General features: G+C 43.7%; 1 protein-coding gene across 2 annotated transcripts in view; it reads left to right on the top strand.

The window, feature by feature from the left end:
* Positions 1 to 22,267, top strand: part of GPR132 (G protein-coupled receptor 132) — a 74,788-nt gene that overhangs the window by 40,705 nt on the left and 11,816 nt on the right. The window contains exon 1 of one of the 2 annotated variants that reach the window (XM_008501109.2): positions 19,939 to 19,981. The exons of the other annotated variant lie outside the window; for it this stretch is intronic. The gene's annotated coding sequence lies outside the window, so the exon portion shown is untranslated. Of the gene's footprint in view, positions 1 to 19,938; positions 19,982 to 22,267 lie in introns of those variants that run through there. 2 annotated transcript variants of the gene reach the window in all.

Genomic DNA, 22,267 nt, shown 5'->3' with positions numbered 1-22,267 from the left:
CCTTGTGGAGCCAACCATCCACCTATCCATTCACCTATCTATCCATCCATCCATCCATCCATCTAAAGCCTACTGTTAAGTGTGACTCTAGCAGTAAGGAAGGGACGTGGCTCAGGACCTCAGCCCGGAGATTTGCTTCTGCTGGTTCCAGTGTGGACAGGTTCCAAGAAGAGAGAGCTGAGTGAATAATTCATACCTAGTCTCTCTTAAGATCCCTGCTCTGTTTCCTTGCTCAGCTTCCTCAGCATCCCAGCAGAGAAGAAGAAGAAGGAAGAAATTATCCGGCTATTGTTCTGCCCCAAAATCAGCATCTGAGAAAAGGAGAGGCAAGCTTTATCCAAAGTGTTGCTGAAGAAAGGGACAGGATATCCTGGTGAAAGGAGAGGATTTGCCCCAGAGTCCAAAATATCTCGATCTCATCCACTGGCCAAGGTTTATTTTCCTTCTATTTTTAATTTTTTTCCCTTTCTGCACTTTCTCCCAGAGGAAAATCAGAAAGCTGACATTGCCTGAAAACCATGTTTTAAACTTTTTCTGTTCCCATTTTCCACCTTTTTTTTTTTCTTTTTTTTTTCTTTTTATCCACAGCTCCCTCAGTCACACCCATCTAACTCTGTGCCTTGCAGCAAGAAGGCTTGGATACACATGAAGGTAGATTTGAACCATTGCTTTTGATAGTTGTGGGATCTGCCTTGTGCAAATCAGGATTAGTACAAAGGTTTCTAATGAAAGCTTGTACCATTCAAGTCTCTCCTGGCTTGCACAGCAGCTACAGATGTCCTACTAAGCCCAGCTTGGAGGGGCAAGTTTAATTCATGCTCTTCTGTCAAACCACTCTTGTACTGTTTGGGGAGCGCTCAAGCTGCCATGGGCCCCTTGGGGGTGCTTGGTCCACCATAAGAAAAGTTCAGGTAAGAATTCCCCAGACCAGTGCAAAATGTTCCCATGTAGGTTGTTTCCCTCTACCCCTTTCCCTTCTTTTCCTTACTTTGTTTCAGGGCACTGGTCAGCCCCCAGCTCACCACCCTCAGACACGTGTGTGCATGCAGCCAGGCCAGGAGGGGAAATGAATCACTTGCAGTGAGAGATCACGACAGCAGGATTCTTATCTGGAAAACGAACGTGCACATCTTCAGGTGCCTGGCAGGGCAAAAAGATCTTGGCTAACTCAAGGGCTTAAAAACAAGATTTCCTGGGCGTCAGGAACCAGTCTAGTTCCTTAATCTTACTTCTTCACACATGCACACACGCACACACACACACACACACACACACACACACAAAACAAACCAAAAAACAAAAAACCCAACCAAAAAAAAACCCCACCCAAACAACCTGTATACCAACCCTTTCAGCTGCAAAATGTGCACACTGGGAATAGGGAGATGGGAAAATCCCTACAAGATGAGTAGCTCCAGGCAGAATATCCTCTGTGTTGTGAGCTTCAAGGGTCTTTCAGATTCCCAAAAGCTGGCTGGCTGCAGCCATTGTATCAAATTGGATTACATGGGTAAGAATCGCTGATATGAATGTCACTTGGCTGTGACTGCTGCTTACAAGTCAATGCTACATAGACAATGCTCTGAAAATCCAACAGGTCCACTGAGAACTTTGGGCTTCTCAAGGCAAAATTAATTAAGAAGTAATGAACTGAGCTTTTGATACCATGATAGAAGGGTTGCTGCAGGCACAAACACTAAGAGAAGGGTGCTTTTGACTGATTTTTAATTAGAATTTAATAGTGCCCTGAAGTTACATCTCTCATTTAAAAAAAAAAAGTAGCATACATAGTTCTATGTGATGAACAACTCAAATTAGATTTTAACATATGCAAATAACTGGTCTGAAAGATCTGTGTGGGAGTAATAAAGATAGGAAAGGTTAAATCTTTGACCCTTTACAGTTGATTTTTCTTTAACTGATCCATCAGGCAGTTTGTTTGCAATTAAACATTAGAATTAATAGAGTTTAAAGGAAGTACTAAAAAGCCATGTGAAACGCAGGCACTGAGAAATTCAGCTGAGGTAAATTAGCACAGCCCATTGATTTTAACCACATTAACTGTATTAACTATCTCACTGAAGTGTGCAGGTCTTGACTGTAGGCAACACTGCCAAGGCACAGACACCCCTGAGTCTCTATTCACACTGAGTATCCTCTTACTCTCCAAGATGTCTGATTTGTTACGTAGAGCTCAGCCTTTCTCAGCCAGAGGAAATCTGCCCATAAAGTCACCCAGATAGCTCAAAAAGCCCAAGATGGAAAACTGTGTGTTAGGGAAAACACCAAGAGCTTCTGGGCTGGCTTAGCCAAGGAGGTTTTTACCTCTAAGACCTTTGCAGGCATTTTACTGCTACTGATAGCATCAAGAAACTCTGCTGAGCAAGACTCTATGGAGTCTGGCCCAGGATGAGCTGCCATGACAGGAGGCCAACAAAATGTCTTAGCTCATCCTGAGCAAACAGATCCTTTCTTTGCACGGTATGTAATAGAATATTTATATCATGTAAATATATCTGACCTTCTCTGTTTGGAGTGCTGTGCTTTTGCTGCACTTCTCTCCATAAATTGCTGCCTCAAAATGAGCAACATTGTGAAATGCTAAATTGTAAAATTAAATAATAAATGTGATTCCCCACAAAGGATCCTGCCTAGTAGAGATTAACACTTAGCTGCTTTTCAAATGCATCTCGAACTCATCTCCCTCAGAGGCATAATACAGCGTCTCAGCTATTTGAAAACAAAGACAAATCCCTCATCCTGATCTTACAATGTTGGGTGGGGATGGAGCTTTTCACACAGACAAGCAGAAGGGCGAGGAGGTGACAAGACACACAATCACACCTCCTTCTTGAGACCAAGGGCATTGCCAATGTAAGTGCCACAGTTGTTTGTCCACTCACCATGCCAAGGCTTTGCAGTCCTGGGTAATAAGTGACTGGAATCACTTGGAGATCTCATGCAGTCAAATGCTGTAGTAGTTGGCTGTGTGCAGTGCCAGCAGCACCATGGATACAGCCCATAAGCTTTGGTCTGCCATGCTCAGAAGTCTTGTCTGTACAGTTCTCTAGTTTTTAGGATTTCATTAAACATAGGGGGAGCAATAAAAAGTGGTGCTTGTTGTGGTTTGGGGGTTTTTTCCTTGCTTCTTTTTAATTACACAAGAATTTAAAGGCAATGTAGAAAGGCCATGCCAAGAAACTCCTCCTTTCCTTGTCAAGTTAGTTCCATGCCATGTTAGTTAAGCACTGATTCTACAACTACTGAAAAGCAAGTCTGAAACTTCTCTTCAGCAGGTCCATGATCTCCTGGGATGGAACAAACATCCAATTTGGATCCTGCTTGTCTATGGGACACCACACGGATGTCACTAGTTGCTAATGTGACCCATGGCAGGTTGCATTCCCAAAGACAGAGGATAGCAAGGGGAAAGGGAATAAGCAGGGTGAGTTTCAGGTCATGGGCAGGGAAACCATGGAGCACAGGGCAAGGGGGTGAATGTTCACCACGTATGAGGAGTATTCTGCATGTTTGGTTTACTACTGAAGCAGTATGGTGGTAGGGGACCACACTTCATCTGGCCACATGTGGAGCCTTTCCCCACTTTGAATCCTGTTGCATTAGTATCAATCACCATCTGATATCTTCTATAAAATGATGCCAGTGTCAGGCAGATCTCTTATTGTGACATGCTGTGGAACTGAGTGCAGACAAAATAACCAAGGTATTGTAGCCAACCTGCAAAAGCCTCTGGTGAAATCTGGGCTTTGCCCAAGTACCTAGAAGGGTTTTCCCATTATTATTTTCTTAAAACAACAGGAGATTATTTCTATGTATTAAGGATGCTTCTAACTTGGCTTTTGTAGCCAAGGACTTTTCCACTCTGTTCAGATCTGGTGCTGAAACAGAGGCACTGACATTCCTTCAGATCAACTGCAGCATCTCAGTGTTTAAGTAGACTCATATCAGCAGCAAACTTTGCTTGGCTGGCTTTTGATTTTAACCTTTAAGAGCCCAGATCACCCCTCCACCACTTCCTCCAGCAGCCCTTGACTTTTTTCCCTTTTGCTCCTTAATGATGCCAGGCCTCGCAAACCCCACTATTTACCAAGGGGCATCCCAGCAAGAGGTGTTTAGGACAGCAGCAACTAAATGTCCAGGGCAACTGAGCTAGCAAGGTGGGCCCTTTGGGTATTGAGAAGGACACAGGTAAGAATTTGGTCTTGAGATGCATTTTTTTAGGCAGCAAGAACAGCTGGGAGAGCTCATGGGTAAATCGTGCCCCTTTGGTGTTTATTGGGACCTCTCATCACTGGTTTGTACTTTCTCCTTAGCTCAGACACCAGCCCAGGGAGAACATATGAGGCCTTGACAGGTAGATAAAGATAACAGCTTCTTGGCAGTTGCTCTGCATCACCCTAGAATGATATGTTTACAGAGTGTCTAAAGTGGGTGTTGTTTCAATGGGACAACGCAGCCCCTCAAGCAGTTTTATGGCTTTGTAATTTATTTACCAAGGCAAGCTCAGGTCAGTCACACTATCTATTTCTCTTTTAGTGAGGTGTTGTTTATTTTTCACTCTCATGTTCTGGGTGGATTGAGACACAAAAAGGTCAAACAGCTTCTCCTTGAAGTCTCCAGGGCTCCCAAGGCTAAGTCATTCCACCTTTTAATGTGTTAAGAGCTTGACTTGAAGTCCGAAAACTGCAAGCACATTTAAAGTTGCTTAAGAGCCTTCCTAAGGAGGAGACTGCATGAGAGCCTTGTTCTTCTCTGTACTATTTACACCCTTGCAGCTCCTCTCACAACAGCTGAGGTGATCTAAGGATACCCTTTGGGCAAGGTCTACAGAGGAATGTTTTCGATTAGCTCAACTACTGATCTGGATAAATTCAGATACTCCCACTATTTTCCAGGTCTGAAATAGAAGATCCTAAACTTAGCTTGGATTGTTCTCTTTCAGGCCAGTCAAAGCCTGGACTCCTGCCTTTCTGTCCAAATATACCAGAATGACTTCCAAAAGATACTGACTCTCTTTCCACATCTTGTCTCCACTTTAAAACTAGTGCAACAGATTAGGGAATTAAGAAATTCTTTGATGGTGCATGGAAGTTAACTATTAAATAGCGAGAGCTTTGCTAAAAAGAAATGCTTTTTCTTTTCCCCTCTCCTTTTGCAAAATAAGCAAACCCAATCTGAGAGGGGCTTAAGGTCATAAGAAATGATCTAACTGGGGAAGCCACAAGAATACCCTATGAGGAACCCAGAAGAGGTGAGCACGTGTTTATACCCACTTGGGAAAAATATCTCTTCTGGTGTCCTCATGTGTGTTCTAAGGAGGTATTTTTAAGGATTTACCCTGCATTTTTGCTTTTTTACCAGCACCTGTCTTCAGCTGAGGGTAGAGACAGACATTGAGCCAGATGGACCTTTCTGAACCAGCTCATGTTTCAGGCTTTATGTGAAGTACCTCAGATTCTTTCTACAGAGACATCTCAGCTCTTATACCAGCAGTTTAGAACCTTGCAGATTGTGCAGGTTATTCTTGATGTCCTTTCTCCCCTATTTTCAGGAAATGCCCAAAGAAGCAGGCCCTGGATGGTCTTGAGACAGGGGATCTCAGCCTCTCCTGTTGGAGCTGGTCCAGTTTGTGCTGCTAGTTAGATGTTTACTGGAGCAGGAACCTATAACTTGGCTTTCCCACATCACACACAAATTTCCTCACTATGTGGCTGCAGAGTCCATCTTCCACCTCTTCTCTCTGGTCCAATGACTGTTTAATTATTTATACAACAGGGAACTGCTTCAGCAGGAGACTTTGAGACCAGACCACAGATCTATCAGTTAAACGCTCACAGCATTTTTTTTCAGGATGTGGGAGGCTCTGCATAGACCATAGGAAACAGAGGCTCAGTCTGTGCTTCCAGTGGCCTAGTGGCATTTTTTCCAGTGCAGATTACTGGTGTGCTGAGAAAACCATTTATATATATGGGATACAGACATTTATAGAGGCTCATGTGATCTGCAAACTTAGAGGATGAAACGCTAGTCAAATCAGGAGAGAGGACAGACCTCCCATTTGTTTCCATGAGCTGGAAAGTCAGCAAGCAGGATTTGAGCATGATCATTTCAGCCAAGCCAAGATTTCAGCAGGTTTGCATTTATCAGCATGTCAGAAATGTAAACACCAGGGCTAGGGTGGGGCAGATGCCCCTGTGTTGGAGTTAGGCTTGAAGTGGCAATTTGATACCTACCTACCTTTATGGAGTGAATCTGCAGTAACTCCACAACATAAAGCTCCAGAAATGCTTTTAAGTGACTGGGAATGTGTAGTTAAAACAGACTGGAGGGAAAGATATAAAGGCACACACAAATGCTACCTTCCTGCACCATAGCCTTTGCTTAGGTTGTGTATCACAGGGAGAGATTTTATTAGGCGCCATTAAATTTTAAAGCCTTAATGGTACCTTCTATACTGCGTGATGGGTACAAAAAGGAGAGTTTGACAAAGCCTTAATGCAGCAGGAGAGGAGGAATCCTCCACTGCAGTGTTCGTGGCTGTTGGATAAACTCCCTGCTGCAGAGCATCCATGGGATTAGTGTGACCTCGCCTGGTGAAAGCTGGTACGAGTCCTTCAGCTCAAGGCTGGAGCATCCCTGGGCTGGCAGGAGAGGAGCAGAGAAGCAGAAAAGACAGGCAGGGTGAATTCACCGATCCTGATGCCTTTCCAGAGAGCATGGGAATGGGACAGGCAGGAGCACAGGAAGGACAGCAGCAGAGAAAAAAGCGAGTAAAGCAAAGTCGTGTAACAAAACTGTATGCAACTCAGAAGTCCAGGTTCTCACTTCATAACAATGGGTTCTGCTGTGCCTAAACCTGTCCATTGGATCTGCTTTTATTTATTTATTTCCCCACTTTTTTTTTTCTTTTTTTTTTATACTGAAAATATTTAGAAACCTGTTGTCACATTTTCCCTTTCCACTTACCTGCCACCTCCAGCCCCCCTGTGCAGAGCAGGTGAAACCCATAGTCATGGGCCAGTGCTGCTGGCTGGGGCAAGAGTCCCAGCAAAGCAATAAAGTCACTCTCAGGTATATACTCTGTGCATAACTTCAACCTTTGCATTTAGAAACCACGAATCCATCTGTAAGGTCAATATATTTTAGGGGCATCAGGACTGAATGTTTTTTTTTAAATCACAAAGGGTGCTGCAGATCTGAAACTTGGTCCCCATTGATGTTGAAGGCCTAAATACTCTTGGTTCTCTCCCCTTCTGAGCTGTACACCCGCAGCAGTAACCTGAAACTGTGTTTGTATCCAGGTCAGGGATATGGTGTAAGAGCTCATCTGCCTGACTCACCAACTTCCTTGCCAAGTGAGCATGAAATTTTCATGACACTGCAATGTAGCTGATCCACAGCCTCCTAAATGTCACTGCGCCAGAGATTTTATACCAAGGAAGCACCCTGAATAAATGATTTGCTTTTGGGATGCTGGATTATTTTTTTATTTATTTGTGGTGGTGGCAGTACTGATGGTTCAGGAAAAAATATATCGACTGAGTTGGGGGAAACAAAAGTCTCTATAAAATCTTGGGTGGGATGAGACCACCTACCAGCTCTGTACAGAAAAACCTAGGACACACCATGGAAAGAGGACACATGGTTGTGATTTTAAGCTTGTCTCTGGGCCATAGGAGCAGCCTGCAGCCTCAGAGAAGGAGTCTCCACCAGCTCACATTTTAATATGGCCAATGTGAATTACTCAGATGAAGCCACTGTTCATCATCCAGGGATGTTGAACAATCTATCCAAAAACCTTTTAATGGCAGCTGAAAGTGGCCTCCTAGAATCACTGATGGCTTTGTGTGGTTCTTTGTGTCCATTATGTTTTGGAATCCTCCAGAATGCTAGTGCAGAAAGGGAATGGTGCAGGAAGTGAAATTGAGACTTATCCACCATTTTCAAAGCACCTGGAGACAATGACAAACGGCCTCAAAATGTAAATACTGGCACTGCTCAACTTTTTTCTCATTATTGGCTCAAGTGACAGCCACAGACTAACATGGAAGTTTTGTCTGTACATCAGTTTTGCAGTCTAATGCTCACAAAGGCATCTCCAAGCTTTGCCCTTGTACTCACAGGGTCTCAAACATTTTCCCTTCCAATTTCCAAGACCAGGGTCATCCAGCCAAGCACAGCCAGGAGTAGCTGTATCTGTGGGGAAGGGAGCAGGGGGACAGATTGATGCCTCAGTGAGAGCAGGGAGTCATGCCCCATGCCCTAAGGATGACATCCTCAGGACCAGTAGGTGCAGACACAGCTTGGGACATTCCTGAATTCCTTTGGTTTGAGAGGGTCAGACTAAAAATCACCTTTCAGTCAGAGGTACAAGGTACTTTGAAGCCACATGTTACAAGCTGAGTCTTGCTTTACCACTCAGTGGGGCCCAGACTGGGTTGCTTTATTATTCAAACACCCTATATCTTAGTCACATTATTTTTTCAACATGGGAACAGCTACATTCCTTCTAGGAGCAAAGAGGTTGGCTGCACTCAGCCAAGGCATGTCTGAATTTGCCTCTTTTAAAGACTTTGATAATTTTCTCAACCCCTGACTAACTCAAATAGTTTTGCAATGAGTGACCCAGGGAAAAAAAAAAAAAAAAAAAAAGAAAAAAAAAAACCAACAAAAATCCAAAGCAAAATCAAGATGTCCCTGACTTCATAAGCATTGAAAGGTTCCCTTCAGATCACTAAATTGTGACAGCTTTTCCGTGCCACCTCTGAGTCCTTTGTGTGAAAGCGTACAAGCTCCTTTCAGTCATGCAAGAACACGAAGATCCTTGCACAGGCAGAAGGCATTTGAAGATGTTTATTGAGGCAGGCAGCCTGACACAACACAGGCAAAATGGGCAAAATGCAAACGAGTGCTCACACACTGGGAGCGTGCTTGGGCTTCTCACCACACTGCAGGGTCTCTGTCATAAAGAGCTGAGTGGAAAATGAAAAGCAGATTGGTGGCAGCAGCAGGCAGCAGCTCTGTCATACTGCTCCTGGCCCAGCATGAGGCTTCCTCCCCAGTGGCTTTCTGGGATGAGTCATGCTCCCGTGTCTGTGGGGGTCCAGGTTCTGTCCTTCCAACTTGTGGAACCAAAAAGGTGTCCGTGAGGAAAGCAGGCACCCAGGTCTGAGAGAGGAGCTGCTGCAGTTATCCACAAAGCAGCAAAGGAATAAAGAAGGAAAGTTAAGTTTTTACTTTTAAGGAGTAAAAATATTTTTTTTCTTCTAAACATTAAAAAATTGTCATTCCCATCAAAACCAGGGCTGCATTCAGACCAACTCTCATGCAGCCTTTTGGACCTGTCCTTCTCACCCTGTGAGCAGGAGGTGACAGCCCTGGCTGTGGCAGTTATGATTTCTCAGCCCTAGCCAGCTCTCCAACCAGCCAGGAGGCCAAGCCTGTGGACAGACATGCAGACAGACAGACAACCTAGTTCTCCTCTGACACATGCTTTCCCAGTGGCTTACTCTATTTCCCAGTCAGACAGAGAGTCAGTCAGAGACATGCTAGAAAGGTTCATCTTCATTTTCAGCTACCACCCTCCTTAAAAAAAATCCACAGAACAGTTTTGATGCATGCAGAGAGAGGGCTTCCAGCACAGCCTCAGAACATTTTCTGAGTCAGTGGGAAGGCACCAGCCCCAGGGACCAAGGGAAACCCCACAACCCTCTGACCATCAGTAGATGCCCTCTTCACTTCCTCCTGGGCGCAGCTGATTGATTCTTTACCTTAAATCCCTGGAGTAGCTCTCCAGTCCCTTTCCCTGCTTTTTTGGGCAGTTGTTCTCAGCTCTCTTGTAGCCAGGTCTCATCTCAGAAAAATGGTAGCCTTGTGCTTCATCTCTCAGGACAGCAGATCCACTTGACTATCTGCCCATCCTCTACCCCTAAGCTTCTCTTTAGTGTTTTCACCTCTGAGGAGAAGCTAACAAACCTGGTGTACAGGCTACAGCCACCTGAATCCACATGTCAGCTCCAGGAGTTGGGCTTCAATCCCTTGGTGTCTTTCCCACAAGTCATCTCTGCAGGCCTTGATAGGGAGGACATCATCACCACTTGCAAGCCTCTCCCGTGGCAAACTTGTCCCTATCCCTCATCACAGTAATCATTTTTCTGAGGGTGTTTTCAGCTTTATTGTTAGTCTGATCTCTCTGTTACTGAAAGTTCCTTTAGGTGTCCCACCACATGCTCAAAGACTGCTCTTCCTAAAATAAACCTTCTTTTTAGACCCATTCCCATTCCTGCTGGACTCCGTTCTCCTCTTCCATACCAAATTCCCACTCCTTTTCTTCTCCCTTTTTCTCTCCTTGCAGTCAGGTTTGATAATTTCTACCTTTGCTTATAGCATCACCAAACTCTGGGGCTTTTCTCATCTTGCCCACAGTAAAATCTCCTGATGACGATTTCTTCACCCTCCCCACCTTCAGTAGCACAAATTCCTCTCTGCTGATTTCCCATCCCAAATGCCACTGCTATAGAAACCACCTTGTCCTCACTGCACCAGTCTGCTCTTCCTGTCCTTTCTTTTTGTGCCTACTCTGGCTGCAAAGCCTTCAAGTCACGTCCTCACATTCTAGACATGACACAATGATGCCTCTTGCATCCTTACATTCCTTTCTGCTCTCAGAAGGCTCCCTCTGACTCCCTTCACACAACCTGATGCAGCATCAATGCACTGTAGCATCCATCTTCCTCTGTCGCCCTCTGTCTTCATGCAGAAGATGTCTTTATCTGTCTCAAGATTTTTGTTATGTTCCTCCAGCCCATTCTAGGCTCTGAAACCAAGAGCAAGGCCATCCCCTCCACCCGGGCCAGACCTGGCTGTAGGGTAGGAACTGGGAGAGAGGACCTAGAACTGTGCTCCTGGGCATGGTGGTGCCCTGCCATGTACTGCAGCAGATTCCAAGGTGGGGGGTTGTCTGGCTTATGATATTTCTCACTTCTCAAGCGCACACACACACACACACTTGCTGTGAGTGCCTCATGCTCTTTTCCCTTCCTCCTTGAAAGACACTCCCACCACAACAGCCTGACTTACACTCAGCTTCCCTTGATCCAGCTACTGTAGATGATGTCTCATTTTGTATTCCTGTAACAGCAATGTAACCCATGAATGGTTTAGAAATGGTCTTGTTGATGTTCATGTGAATATCAATAGATCAGCAACATCGATCTTGAAACCTCTTAAAACCAAATATTTTCTCACAAGCATTCAGGTCAGAGCTGACATGAAATAAGAGCCTGAACACACACACAAAAGAACATTTGTATTTGACTAATGCTCTGAAATACTGCAACAAAGCAGAACATCTTGGGAATAAGCTGTATGTGGCCAGCACAATGGCTACAAGACAACCACATTTGCCTTTGCATGTGTCCTCTTCTCAAGAAAGACAAGCAACATCAGAAACACAGGAAAAACAACTGTAGGTTCCACATATTTTTAGAAGGAACCATACAGGACTGGTTATACCAGCAACACCAAAGACAGTGCTGGGAAATGAATTGCCACACAGGCAGCAACTTGGCAAGGCAGAATGAGAAAAAATGAGAACTTGTCATCATTTATACTGGTGCTAGAAAGGTCAGTAACAAATGAGAAGAACAGGAAGTTACTTGAGAAGGAATTTGATGCCACAGAAGCCTGGTGAGATGACTTCCCTGATTACTGTGATTATAGTGTTGACTAGAAAGGGCAGGCGGGGGTGGTTGTCTGTATCATCACTATGAGCTGGTGAGTTGCTAAGACAGATTTACAAGATGCTGAGAAGAAGAGGAAGAGTGTCTGCAGAATGACCTGCTACAGATCATCAACAAAGTCAGAAAGTTAAAAAGCAGGATGCGTTGTTCCTTAAACACATTATGCATTAAACACTCATCCAATTTGTAGAAAGTAAAGTTCTTTGTGCATGGAGGACAGACATATGTAGTGGCAGACTTATGCTAGAAATGTATGCAGCCAATAGGAAAAAGGTATCTAGGTGATACAGGTGAATTCTCCAATCCATCAGGTACTGCATCCAAAGTGAAAGAATTGCTGGGTAGAAAAACTGTTTCTCTCTAAAGACCAGCCATCATGATTGTGACATTATTTGTAGAATGGATCATTCTGATTATCTAAACCTTGAAAATAAGGTAAGATCTGTATCTTAAGGAAAGCTACTACTGAAATTCATTGGTAGGAAAAATGTGGGTATAAAAATCTGAATGAAAGTTCAGTTCTTTGATGAAGGGCTTATCAGGTACTCAAAAAGTTGTGATATCCAAGCCAAGAGTGCAAATGGATCATGCTAAAAATCTCATCCTTGCCAGTGATAAAGTGAAAGAACTGCTGTGAAATCGAAAAGCAATCTGTTGCAGATGTGAAAGGGAGAAATGGATGTCAGATCATATAAAATAAAATAAACTAAGTTTTAATTTCACTGACTCATTTCTCACACTACCTGGAAATACCTCAGAACAGGCAGAGGAAAGAAAGTGCTTAAACATTCACTAAGAATAAAAATAGTTTAACAGTGGTACAGAAGTATCACTAGGGGGAGGTAGTAAATAGCGTGATAAAAAAAGGAGAGTACTTAAATAATTTTCTGTATTGAGGAAGAAGTCACACTGTGCACATTTACAACATGAGGCTGCTGATGGGCACAGCGATGCTGATAGGATTATAAACAAGGTCTACCATTTATACTGAAAATGAGCAGTCTGGCTAATTAGCATTCCTGAAAGAGATTACATGATCTCTCTCCTGCTTCTGTCTGAAGTAATGCTTACAGTGCATCCATACTCCAAAAGGGAACAGAATGAGCTGGGTAAGTGCAGTCAAACAGAAGTGACAGATGCAAACAACTGTGAGCTAAGGGTGAGGGTGTAGTGAACGCCAGTGAACATCTTTCAAAGAACAACAGGATTTATTTGAGAGAATGAGTTCCAGCCTTTATGAGTCTGGCCCAGACATGATGGATTCAGAGTTTTGCAATGCACTGGATGCTGTATAAGGCAAAAACAACCCCCACATTCTGTAGAGCAACAAAAGCTGGAGAAATGAGATATTTTGAATACAGATGAATGACCAGAGCATGGGCTATCAGTGCAAAACCTAACATAAGGAAATACAGCAGCTGTGAGTGTGTATGTGGCTTTACATGTAAGCAGATATGTAGGGAAATTATCTTTGCATGTTCATTCTTAGCAGTAGAAAGATCAGTGCTGACCTACAGACTCGTGAGCTCAGGGAGAGCTTCAAGGAGAGAGGATACTGTGTGCTACCACCATGAAGTGGTTCTATAGGAACCACTGCTGGAGACTGGACTGTGAGCTAGACAGACCTTTGGCCTCCCAGTAAAGCCACTCATCCACACACTTCCCAGATGTGCATTCTTCAAAGCAATCTGAACAAAGGAAAGAGTGAACTACCTCCAACAGCAACCTGCAAAGACCAAAGCAAACACCATATTCTGTGAGGTTCAGGGCTTGCTCTGCTCTTCAGGCTTTTATTGGCTTTAGTCCTTATTCATCATGTTAGATCACTTCTCAGTGTCCTATGACCATGTGCAGGTTAATTGCACAAATATTTGCACAAATAATTACTTGTTTCTTGAGTTCCTAGCTACCAGCACAGCCTTTTAGCCTTGCCAGTAGAGGTCTGGCCTTGAGCAGAGTGCATGGGCAGCACTTGCATTTTGGGACCAGCTGTCAGGACAGTTTCTCTGTTTGATCTACTACAGCTATCTGTTAAAAGACACAAATAGCCCTGGCATCAGGGGCTGGGACTTCCTTCTGACAGATGAGTTCCCCAGTCATCAGGACAATTCTCCATTTCCTTTCCTTCTGAAGCATAAATATATTTTCCATACACCTGTCCTGGCTTCAGTAAAAGAGGTGCAGACCTTCCCCTATTCCTATTCCTCCCCTCCTCTCTCTATCACACATGTTTTCCAGAGAAACCAAAATCCTCATAGGAACTGACAGGCACAGACTGGTACCACTACCAGCTGGGAGTCAGGGACTACAGCTGCTGGATTGCCATATATTAAAGAAAAAAAGATAACAGGATTTAAAAAGTAAATACTGGCTGCAGCAGCTTTTTCTGGAAGAACCTATTGATGTAAGGTGGTTGTCCCTAGTGCAGAGCTGCTGTACTGAGACTCTTGGGGAGGGGGACCATGATTTCAGCACATTTTTGAGTCAACCCCAGGATTAGATGCTTGGCTGCTCAGCACTGAGCAGATGTGAAGATCCAGCTGAAGGTATCTAGGGACCACAGATGATAGAAGGCATGATTGCTAATGAAAGGAAACAGACTGTGGTTTAGATGTGGGCCAAACTGAAAGGGGGGTTCATGTTAAGTGTCTGTTGTTCTACTAAGAAGGGCTTCCAGGAGGTATGCCTGAGGTTTTTGTACTTTGATTTCTATGGAAGAAAATACCAGGAATAAAAGACTGCTTTACTTTAGGTGAGAAGGCTAAAATAAGTGTGTATTTCTGGTATATAAAAGACAAACTGGCTTCTCCTGAGTCCAGACACACTGAGCCTGGAAGGAAGGAAAACCTTTTCAGCAGTGCTCTTTGATAACTGTGATAAAATACCATGAGAATTCACCAAACATGATAAGGGCCTGGTGGGGTCTCCATTCTTTACATCTCCAGAGCAAGGCTGTACATCTCCACAGAAGATGCTTTAACCCATGATGACCTCTTCAGACTCAGCACAGCAATGGGGAAAAATGGGGCAGAGAGCAGAGCCCAGACCCAGCAACCATACACCCACCTCAGCAGAAATATCCCCTGCCAAGGACCTGGCCCATTTTTACACATACTGAAAATCTAGAGGAGGTTTTGAGAGAAATGAGATGTTTGGGCTGTTTTTTCTTTTGAACCCTATAATAACACTCCTCATGTCTAGTTGCACATGTTCTTTAAAGAGCTGGGATTCCCCCTTCTGACAGGACTTACATAGCAGTCACACTTCCTTTAATCTCCATCAAACTATTATCTCAACATACCACCTACACAGACAGATGAAAAAGCACCAGTAAAAGGGAACTATTGTTGTTGGTATGTCTTTTCCTTCTCAGGGGAAAAAAAAAAAAAACAAAGCATAGAATAAAAGCTCTGACTCCAGCTTTGTACATATGAACTCCTTTCCATCTGGAAATTCCCCTAAGTTATAGCATAAACAAACTCCCCTCAAATATGTTAAAATAAAGTGAACTGAAATTGAGTAGCAGACATGGAAGTAGAGACTATTCGTAATCTAGTGGTTACCAAAAAAACAACCAAGTGCAGATAGAATCTGATTTTTCATCTTAGACTATTTTGAATTTCTTGTTCAATGAAGTAATAATTCACCTTATAAAGCATGCTGCATTTGAATATAGCTTTTAATTTGATTTTTTGATTTAGCTTGATAAGGTTTTTAACTACAAGAAATGCCTCACTTCATTTACTTCATTTCCAAATAATGGATTAGACTTTGAAGAATAAATACCACTGTGCTGTTAGCATTTTTCAAAAGGATTTTGGCATCACAAGGTGATTGTTGTTTTGCTGTCCTAGTAATGGACATGGATGTTTCTAGTAAGACCGACTCTAACAGGGAGAGGAAAATGATATCCTAGCAGAAATCATTGCTGCTAGGAATAGGTGCACAGATTTGACACACTCATAATTTGCTACACCAAACCACAATAGGGGAATGACAGAACAACCACAGGGATTGTCACCACAAGATGTCCTTTTTATAAACAATATGCCAAACATAACAATTTGCTGCCAACTGCCTTTGTACCATCTCTGGCATTTGTCAGAACCTTGACTGGGCCAATTCTTCTCACTAAAATGGCAGAAAACTGACCTATTCTTTTCATTTCAAATGGGAGTTGGACCTTCCCCTTTAAATAGAGGCAGAGCATGGTGTTGGCTTACCCCGTCTCCTGCAGAATTGCTTGTAAGAAAGGAGGTCTGGTCCACACAGCAAGATGTCAACAGCAACAACACAAAGAAAAATCATTGCAATAGGGACACAGCAGAAACCACAGACTTGTTTCAGGAGGTCTGACAGTGATCAGGGTGAGAGCACAAGTGGCTTTTATAGAAAACAAAATGTATGAAAATCACCTGAGGTGTGTAACAGGAGGCTGATGACCAACACCTGTGCTGTGGTTGCTGCTTTTCTGGTCTTTAAAGAAGTCCTGAGCAAAGGGGAAGCGTGGCTGTAGTAATATGATGTCAGAGTTCTCTGGGGCACCCAAAACCATCTGTAGGATATCAGTGTCTGCTCCTACAGCTCCTGCAGATACTCATGTTATCTGTCTGCAGAAGAATTGAAGTGGTTTATCGCTGCCCAGAGCCTTCACCAACCTCTAGGCAACTCAACCATCTTGAAACCAAGCAGACCAAAGACAACACATTCTTTCTGGACCATATTCTTCCTTCTTTTGGTCCTCACACTTTCCTCCTGTTCCTGAAAGTGCTGGGATATCACCTGAGGTGATGGTAAAAGAAAGAAGCTTTGCAGAGAAACCGAAGTCAGACTTTATGGATGTGCTTATATCAGTGTTTTCTTGGGTGTCTGGCACTTGGGACCCAAACAAGACACACTTTGTTTTCACCCATATATCTGCTGTCTGTCTACCATAAGCTGCAGTATGTATTGCATTGAATGTATCAACCTGCCCGATCATGTTCTGTTTGCCTCTGATCTGAGTGGTGACAGTGGGCGCCACATACCAAGACATTTGCACTCAGTGAGGTCATCAAAGCCTTGGTATTTAGGTCTGTAGAGTTCTGTGAATCATGCATATTCACTGCGTGTAGGTATCTATATATTTTTTAATTTGTAAAAATACCTCATCCTCATGCAGTGTCTTTTGACACTTCATCTCAGAATATTTTCAAAGGAAGCCGATATTACAGCTGCCTTTTTAAACAGAGAAAATGAAAACTCAGAGATGAGATTAATGAAAAGAGCTTCAAGATCAGTCCGGAACTGACTTGCATCTGTTTCCTTCTCATTATTTGGCCATGTACTCTTACAAAACTGGTGCAAAAAATGAGATATTTGCATTTTCTTAAATATTGAAGTATGCAAGTTTCTCTGCACTGAAGTTTCATGCAAAAACACCACACATCTCAGTAACCTGGAGTACACAGAGCTTTGTGGTGTCAAGGTCCACTCAGTAAACTCACTCTATAAATGCTAAGACAGATATCATTCAGACACACCACAGACTGCAGGGCAGCCAGACTTCCCATCTCCTGTCTCATGTGTTAAAATAAGTCTGTACTACACCAGTACCAGATGAAGCTACACCATTTATCTTTCCATGGGTAGCTCTATTTTAAAAATGACCCATGATGCTAAAGTGTCAGGAGAAAAGATGATTCTTTTAATGTTAAAGAATCTTTCCATTAAACATGGCTGCTTCACAAAGGCATCTTTTAAAAATACACTGGTAGCCCCAAGTAGGTCATGGAAATACTGTGTGGAAAATGAGGCTGTAGAATCATTGTTTAAGTGAATAGCCATTGCTGAACACAAGCCAAAATCTAAGGTGTCTATAGAAAGATTAATCAATGGAAGATTTATTGATGCTGAGAAAATCATGACAGAACTCCAAAGTCAGCATTTTCAGGGGTAATTTCCAATAGGTTTTTCTGTTGTCTGTTCCATCTTCATGATGGAATAAGAGGATCTGAAAAACTAGTGGGAAAGGAGGGGAAATAACTTGAATGTTTTCCCTTCAGTGTGCATACACACCTAGAAATTTCAAGGAAGACCATACTTATTTTTTCAGACTTTATCAGGGTATTTATTTGACAAAAGGTGAAGCAAATATCTCAAGGTATGTGCCCCACTAAATTGCTCAATTTATTGAAGACTTTGCTTTCTCTGAAACATTAAGTTGCTCGCAACAATACAGCAGCAGAGACTGGGAGGACCTTTCATACTGACCTGGGTCCCTGAAGACTCATAGAAGATGCCTTAAGAGAGGCATCAGAGGTAACCATCTAATGCTGCAGGAGGTGGTTTCATAGCTTGGCCAATACAGAGTGGTATCATCACCCAGATCATCACCCATGTGTAAGCCTCAGTTTCCCCACTGCAGGACAGCAACACAAAAAAGAGGGAGATGGGTGAAGAAAAAAGTTATTGTAATGTTGAGCATGTGCAGGTCTGTGAGCTCCCCCACTGAGGAACAGCCAAATAGACCACAAAATGTTTGGCAAAGGCTCAAAATATCAGTTGTGCAGAGAGGTTCCCCCCAGTGCTCTAACAGAGATATACGGTGCTGGCAGGAGCTCCTACAACTTGCTGAGGCTCACGTCATCTGGGGTGTTCACCTCAAAGAAATGTCATGCAGAGCTCTGAGTTCTTCACGCAAAAGAGGCTTTTGAGAAAGTGTGTGAAATGGAGCTCAGGGGGGACAACTCTACCATCATGTGTCTGCTCTGCAGCCGTTTCTTCATCACACACAGTTGTTGAAATTCAGACCTGTGGCTCAGGGACTGGTTTGCTCTAGATAAATCTAGCATGCCCAGAGCCATTCCAGCTTTATACAAGGCTGAATTTCCAGCATAGGAGAATGCCAAGATAACATAAGTTGTCCATCTTGTTAAATAAATACCAACATTTCCTTTTGAGTCAAAGGATTCACATTCTCAGTGTTTGTGTGTGATCACAGATCTCCACAACATGTTGTGCTCAGGAGAAAACCCAGGACATTAAGTCCTGTCCCCAGTGAATACTGCCAACCTGTTTTGTTGTCCTGTTGCCTTTTTCCTCCCACTCCTCCTCTATTCCATTTCCTTTTCCTGTGATGTTGCACGGCAGCTCCTGTGCAGGCGAATCAGTAAATCAAACCATTTACAGAGTATTATTTTCAATGTTATCTCTGCTCTGCAAAACATTTCCTGCTTTCCTGTCTGTGGCTTTTCTCTAAGGTGCCCCTCAGCCACAAAGGCCCAGTGCAGATGTGTTGGGGGTAGCCCATGGGTACCTGCAAGTTCAGTGGCTGTTTCCCTTTGCAGGGTACAAGGTTCCTAAAGCCACTCACCCTCCAAGGATTTGGTTCAGCTCTCCAAGCAAGACTGCTGGGGTCCTTGCTGGCAGCAAGGCTCCCTGACCATACTGGGAGGAGCTGATGCAATGCAAATACCAGAGCCCTTAGAATCTCAGAGCTGTGTCAAGCCTAGGTACAAATCAAACTGTTGGAGGCTACAGGGAAAACAACAGGACTGAAAAAAACACGTTTGGATATATGGCACATGTGTCTGAGTGGTATTTGGATGATCTAAAGCTCAGACTGGTCTCTGTGATGATTTTGTTTATGATTTTGTTTCCGTGGTTGACACAGTTTTTGTATTATCTGAGATATAATAACCAAAACCATAAAAACCACGTAGTATCACAGAGCTCTGGGTAGCCACAAGAAAAAGTTGTACCTCCTCAGTAAATCATCCCCTTAGTGGGTACTGAAACACTGCAATTTCATCAGCTTTTGGCCCCTTCACAGATGCCTTCCAAGTTAAAAACAAAGCATGGCTTTAAATTACAGAGCTGTGTGTAGAAGACACAAAACCAGCTTTAATTTCTGCCTGTGTGTACCACAGGTAAATGTGGTTGCTCAGAAGAGCAGACCATGCTATTGATATGCAATTGGTTCTTCCATCTGAGCTTGCTAAGGTTAAACTGACTTCAGATGTTCACCCACCACTGCTGCTGTTCTGAGTTTGTAAAAAAAAAAATCAGAAACACATTTTGTTTGAACTACACCCTTTTCCTCTCTGAGGCACCAACGACTATAACCTTTTTAATCCTGTAGGTGTTACGGTTCCCTAGTGTAAGGAGGGTGTTTTATTTAATTAAAAAAAAGCCAGAGACATCCATCAAAAGGCTGCAACCAAGGCTGCAAGGGCTGTGTGAGTCAACCCATCATTACCACCTGCTATCCCAGATTTATCCCCCCCCCGCTTTTTTGTTTTGTTTTGGTTTTGGTTTTTTTGTTTTTGTTTTTGCAGGGGGGTTTTAAGGTTTTTTTGGTTGGTTGGTTGGTTGGTTTTTTTTAGTTTTTGACTTTTATTCCAGCAGTTCAAGTCACACAAAAGAACAATGTGGATGGGCTGGGATGTCTGGGGACCTACACATTCAGAGATGGAGTTCAAAGAGTATGGCACTCAGTGCCATAGTCTAGTGACTGTGGCGGTAGTTGATCAAGGGTTGGACTCAATGATCTCTGAGGTCCCTTCCAACCCAGCCTATTCTATGATTCTATGAGTAGTAACAAAGTGGTTGTTGCTGCAGCATGCTCTCTTCTTTCAACCTCAGCAGAGGGCTCTCCCAAGAGGCTGTTAAATACCAAACAGATGTTCACCTCACCTCACCCCGAGGACCCCAATGCCCAGGCTGGCACCTCTTAAGTCCTACCATACAGAAGACAAACCCATCATGGCCCCAGAGAGTCAAAGGTCCCTAAGATGCAGCATGTGACAGCCAGCTGTGCCGTGCCAGGGAGCTCTTGCCAGGTGACATCTTCATGTTGGTGTATGAAACAGTAGGACAATCAAACATGATGGGACTTTTCTCATCAAGGTGAGTGGGTTTTGCTTGACGAAGACATGATTAGTTGCACATGTGGCTTGGAGATTTCCATACCTGAGGCACACACCACACCCACTGCATCTGTGAAAACTGAATATGACCAAATTTCTGCACACCATTCACAAAAATGGGCAAAGCACAAGCAGGAGGACTTTCAAGCAGAGATGTGTGATGCAGGCATTTATGCAACTTGACAAAAAAGAACAAATCTGTGTCATCCTGCTCTGTGATAGCACAGCATGTAACACATGTAGAAAATCCAGTGCACGGAAAATCTCTGCAGCTGACCTGCCCACATTTCATTTTCAGCAGCAAAATAAGGAGGATTCTGCATTTCCTGCAGACTGCATGCCAAGAACTGGATATATGTACATGGGAAGCCAGGAAGCCATGTGAGCTCTGTACGAGGCTTTAAGACCTTTAAGAACATCAAGTCAAGCTGTTAACCCAACACTGCCAAGTCCACCACTAAACCATGTCCCTAAGCACCACATCTACAGAGCTTTTAAATACCCCCAGGGATGGTGGCTGCACCCCTTCTCTGGGCAGCCTGTTGCAGTGCCTGACAACCCTTTCAGTGAAGAAATTTTTCCTAATATCCAATCTAAACCTTCCCTAGCACAACCTGAGACCATTTCCCCTTGTTTTATTGATTCTTACTCAGGAGAAGAGACCAACCCCCACCTCACTACAACCTCCTTTCAGGTAGTTGTAGAGAGCAGAACTTACTTCATCTTCTTCTACATGGACAAGTGACTGGATCTGAGAGCAATCATTTCCCTTTTTATGGTTTTCTTTTCTCTTAGCTGAGTGCACTGGTCAGTCTCTGCTTCCTCCATCACCCAGCCACAGCATCGTGCCACAGCTCCATGTGTCCAGCAAAGAGCCCAAGCACAGCCCTGCTGGCACAGCAGGGAGGGTAAATTAAATGGAGGTTGGAGTCAAAGAGTAGCAGTCCAAATTCCCCCACACTGGGCTGTGCTGTCTGCTATGTTACTGGGGGGCAGGAAGCGTGGCCTTTCTCATAGGGCCCCCCCTAAAATGCAGACAGGGTTGCAGAGGCACTTGTGAAAGCCAGCAGCCATCTGTGGCTGAGCACAAGTCCACTTGTGCAGAGGCTGGGCATTACTTCATATCTGACAGCAATATAGAGGACAGAAATGAGTACAGACTGCTTCAGAAGGCTTTTTGAAACCCTTAACGTTGCAAAAACTCTGATATCCTGACTGCTCTGCTCAGTAGAAACATGACAGCCCTCAGTGCCTGGGCTGCCCTCACACACAGAGCAATGCTCTTTGTTCCTTCCATCTTCCTGCTAATTACACATTTTCCTGTCCTGCCCATTGTTTTTTTCCCACTTTCTGATGATCTTCTACCGGCAGTAACAAGTAAATTGTTTCTTCTGCCTCTTCTTGCACTTCCAGTAAACCTCCAGGAGCAGATCTTACCACAGATATTCCCTGCTGTAGATGCCTTCTTACAATGACTTACTCAAGTGATGACGGGACAAAGATTTTAAAGGCTGGGGTATTCCAGTCACCCTCCTATCTACTAGTGGGCACCTAACTACAAGTGACACACTTTGGGATCCTCATGAAGTCATGAGC

This window comes from Calypte anna, chromosome 5A, assembly GCF_003957555.1.
Source record: "Calypte anna isolate BGI_N300 chromosome 5A, bCalAnn1_v1.p, whole genome shotgun sequence".
Classification (NCBI taxonomy): Eukaryota; Metazoa; Chordata; class Aves; order Apodiformes; family Trochilidae; genus Calypte; species Calypte anna.
This window is presented reverse-complemented; position numbering and strand designations above follow the sequence as displayed.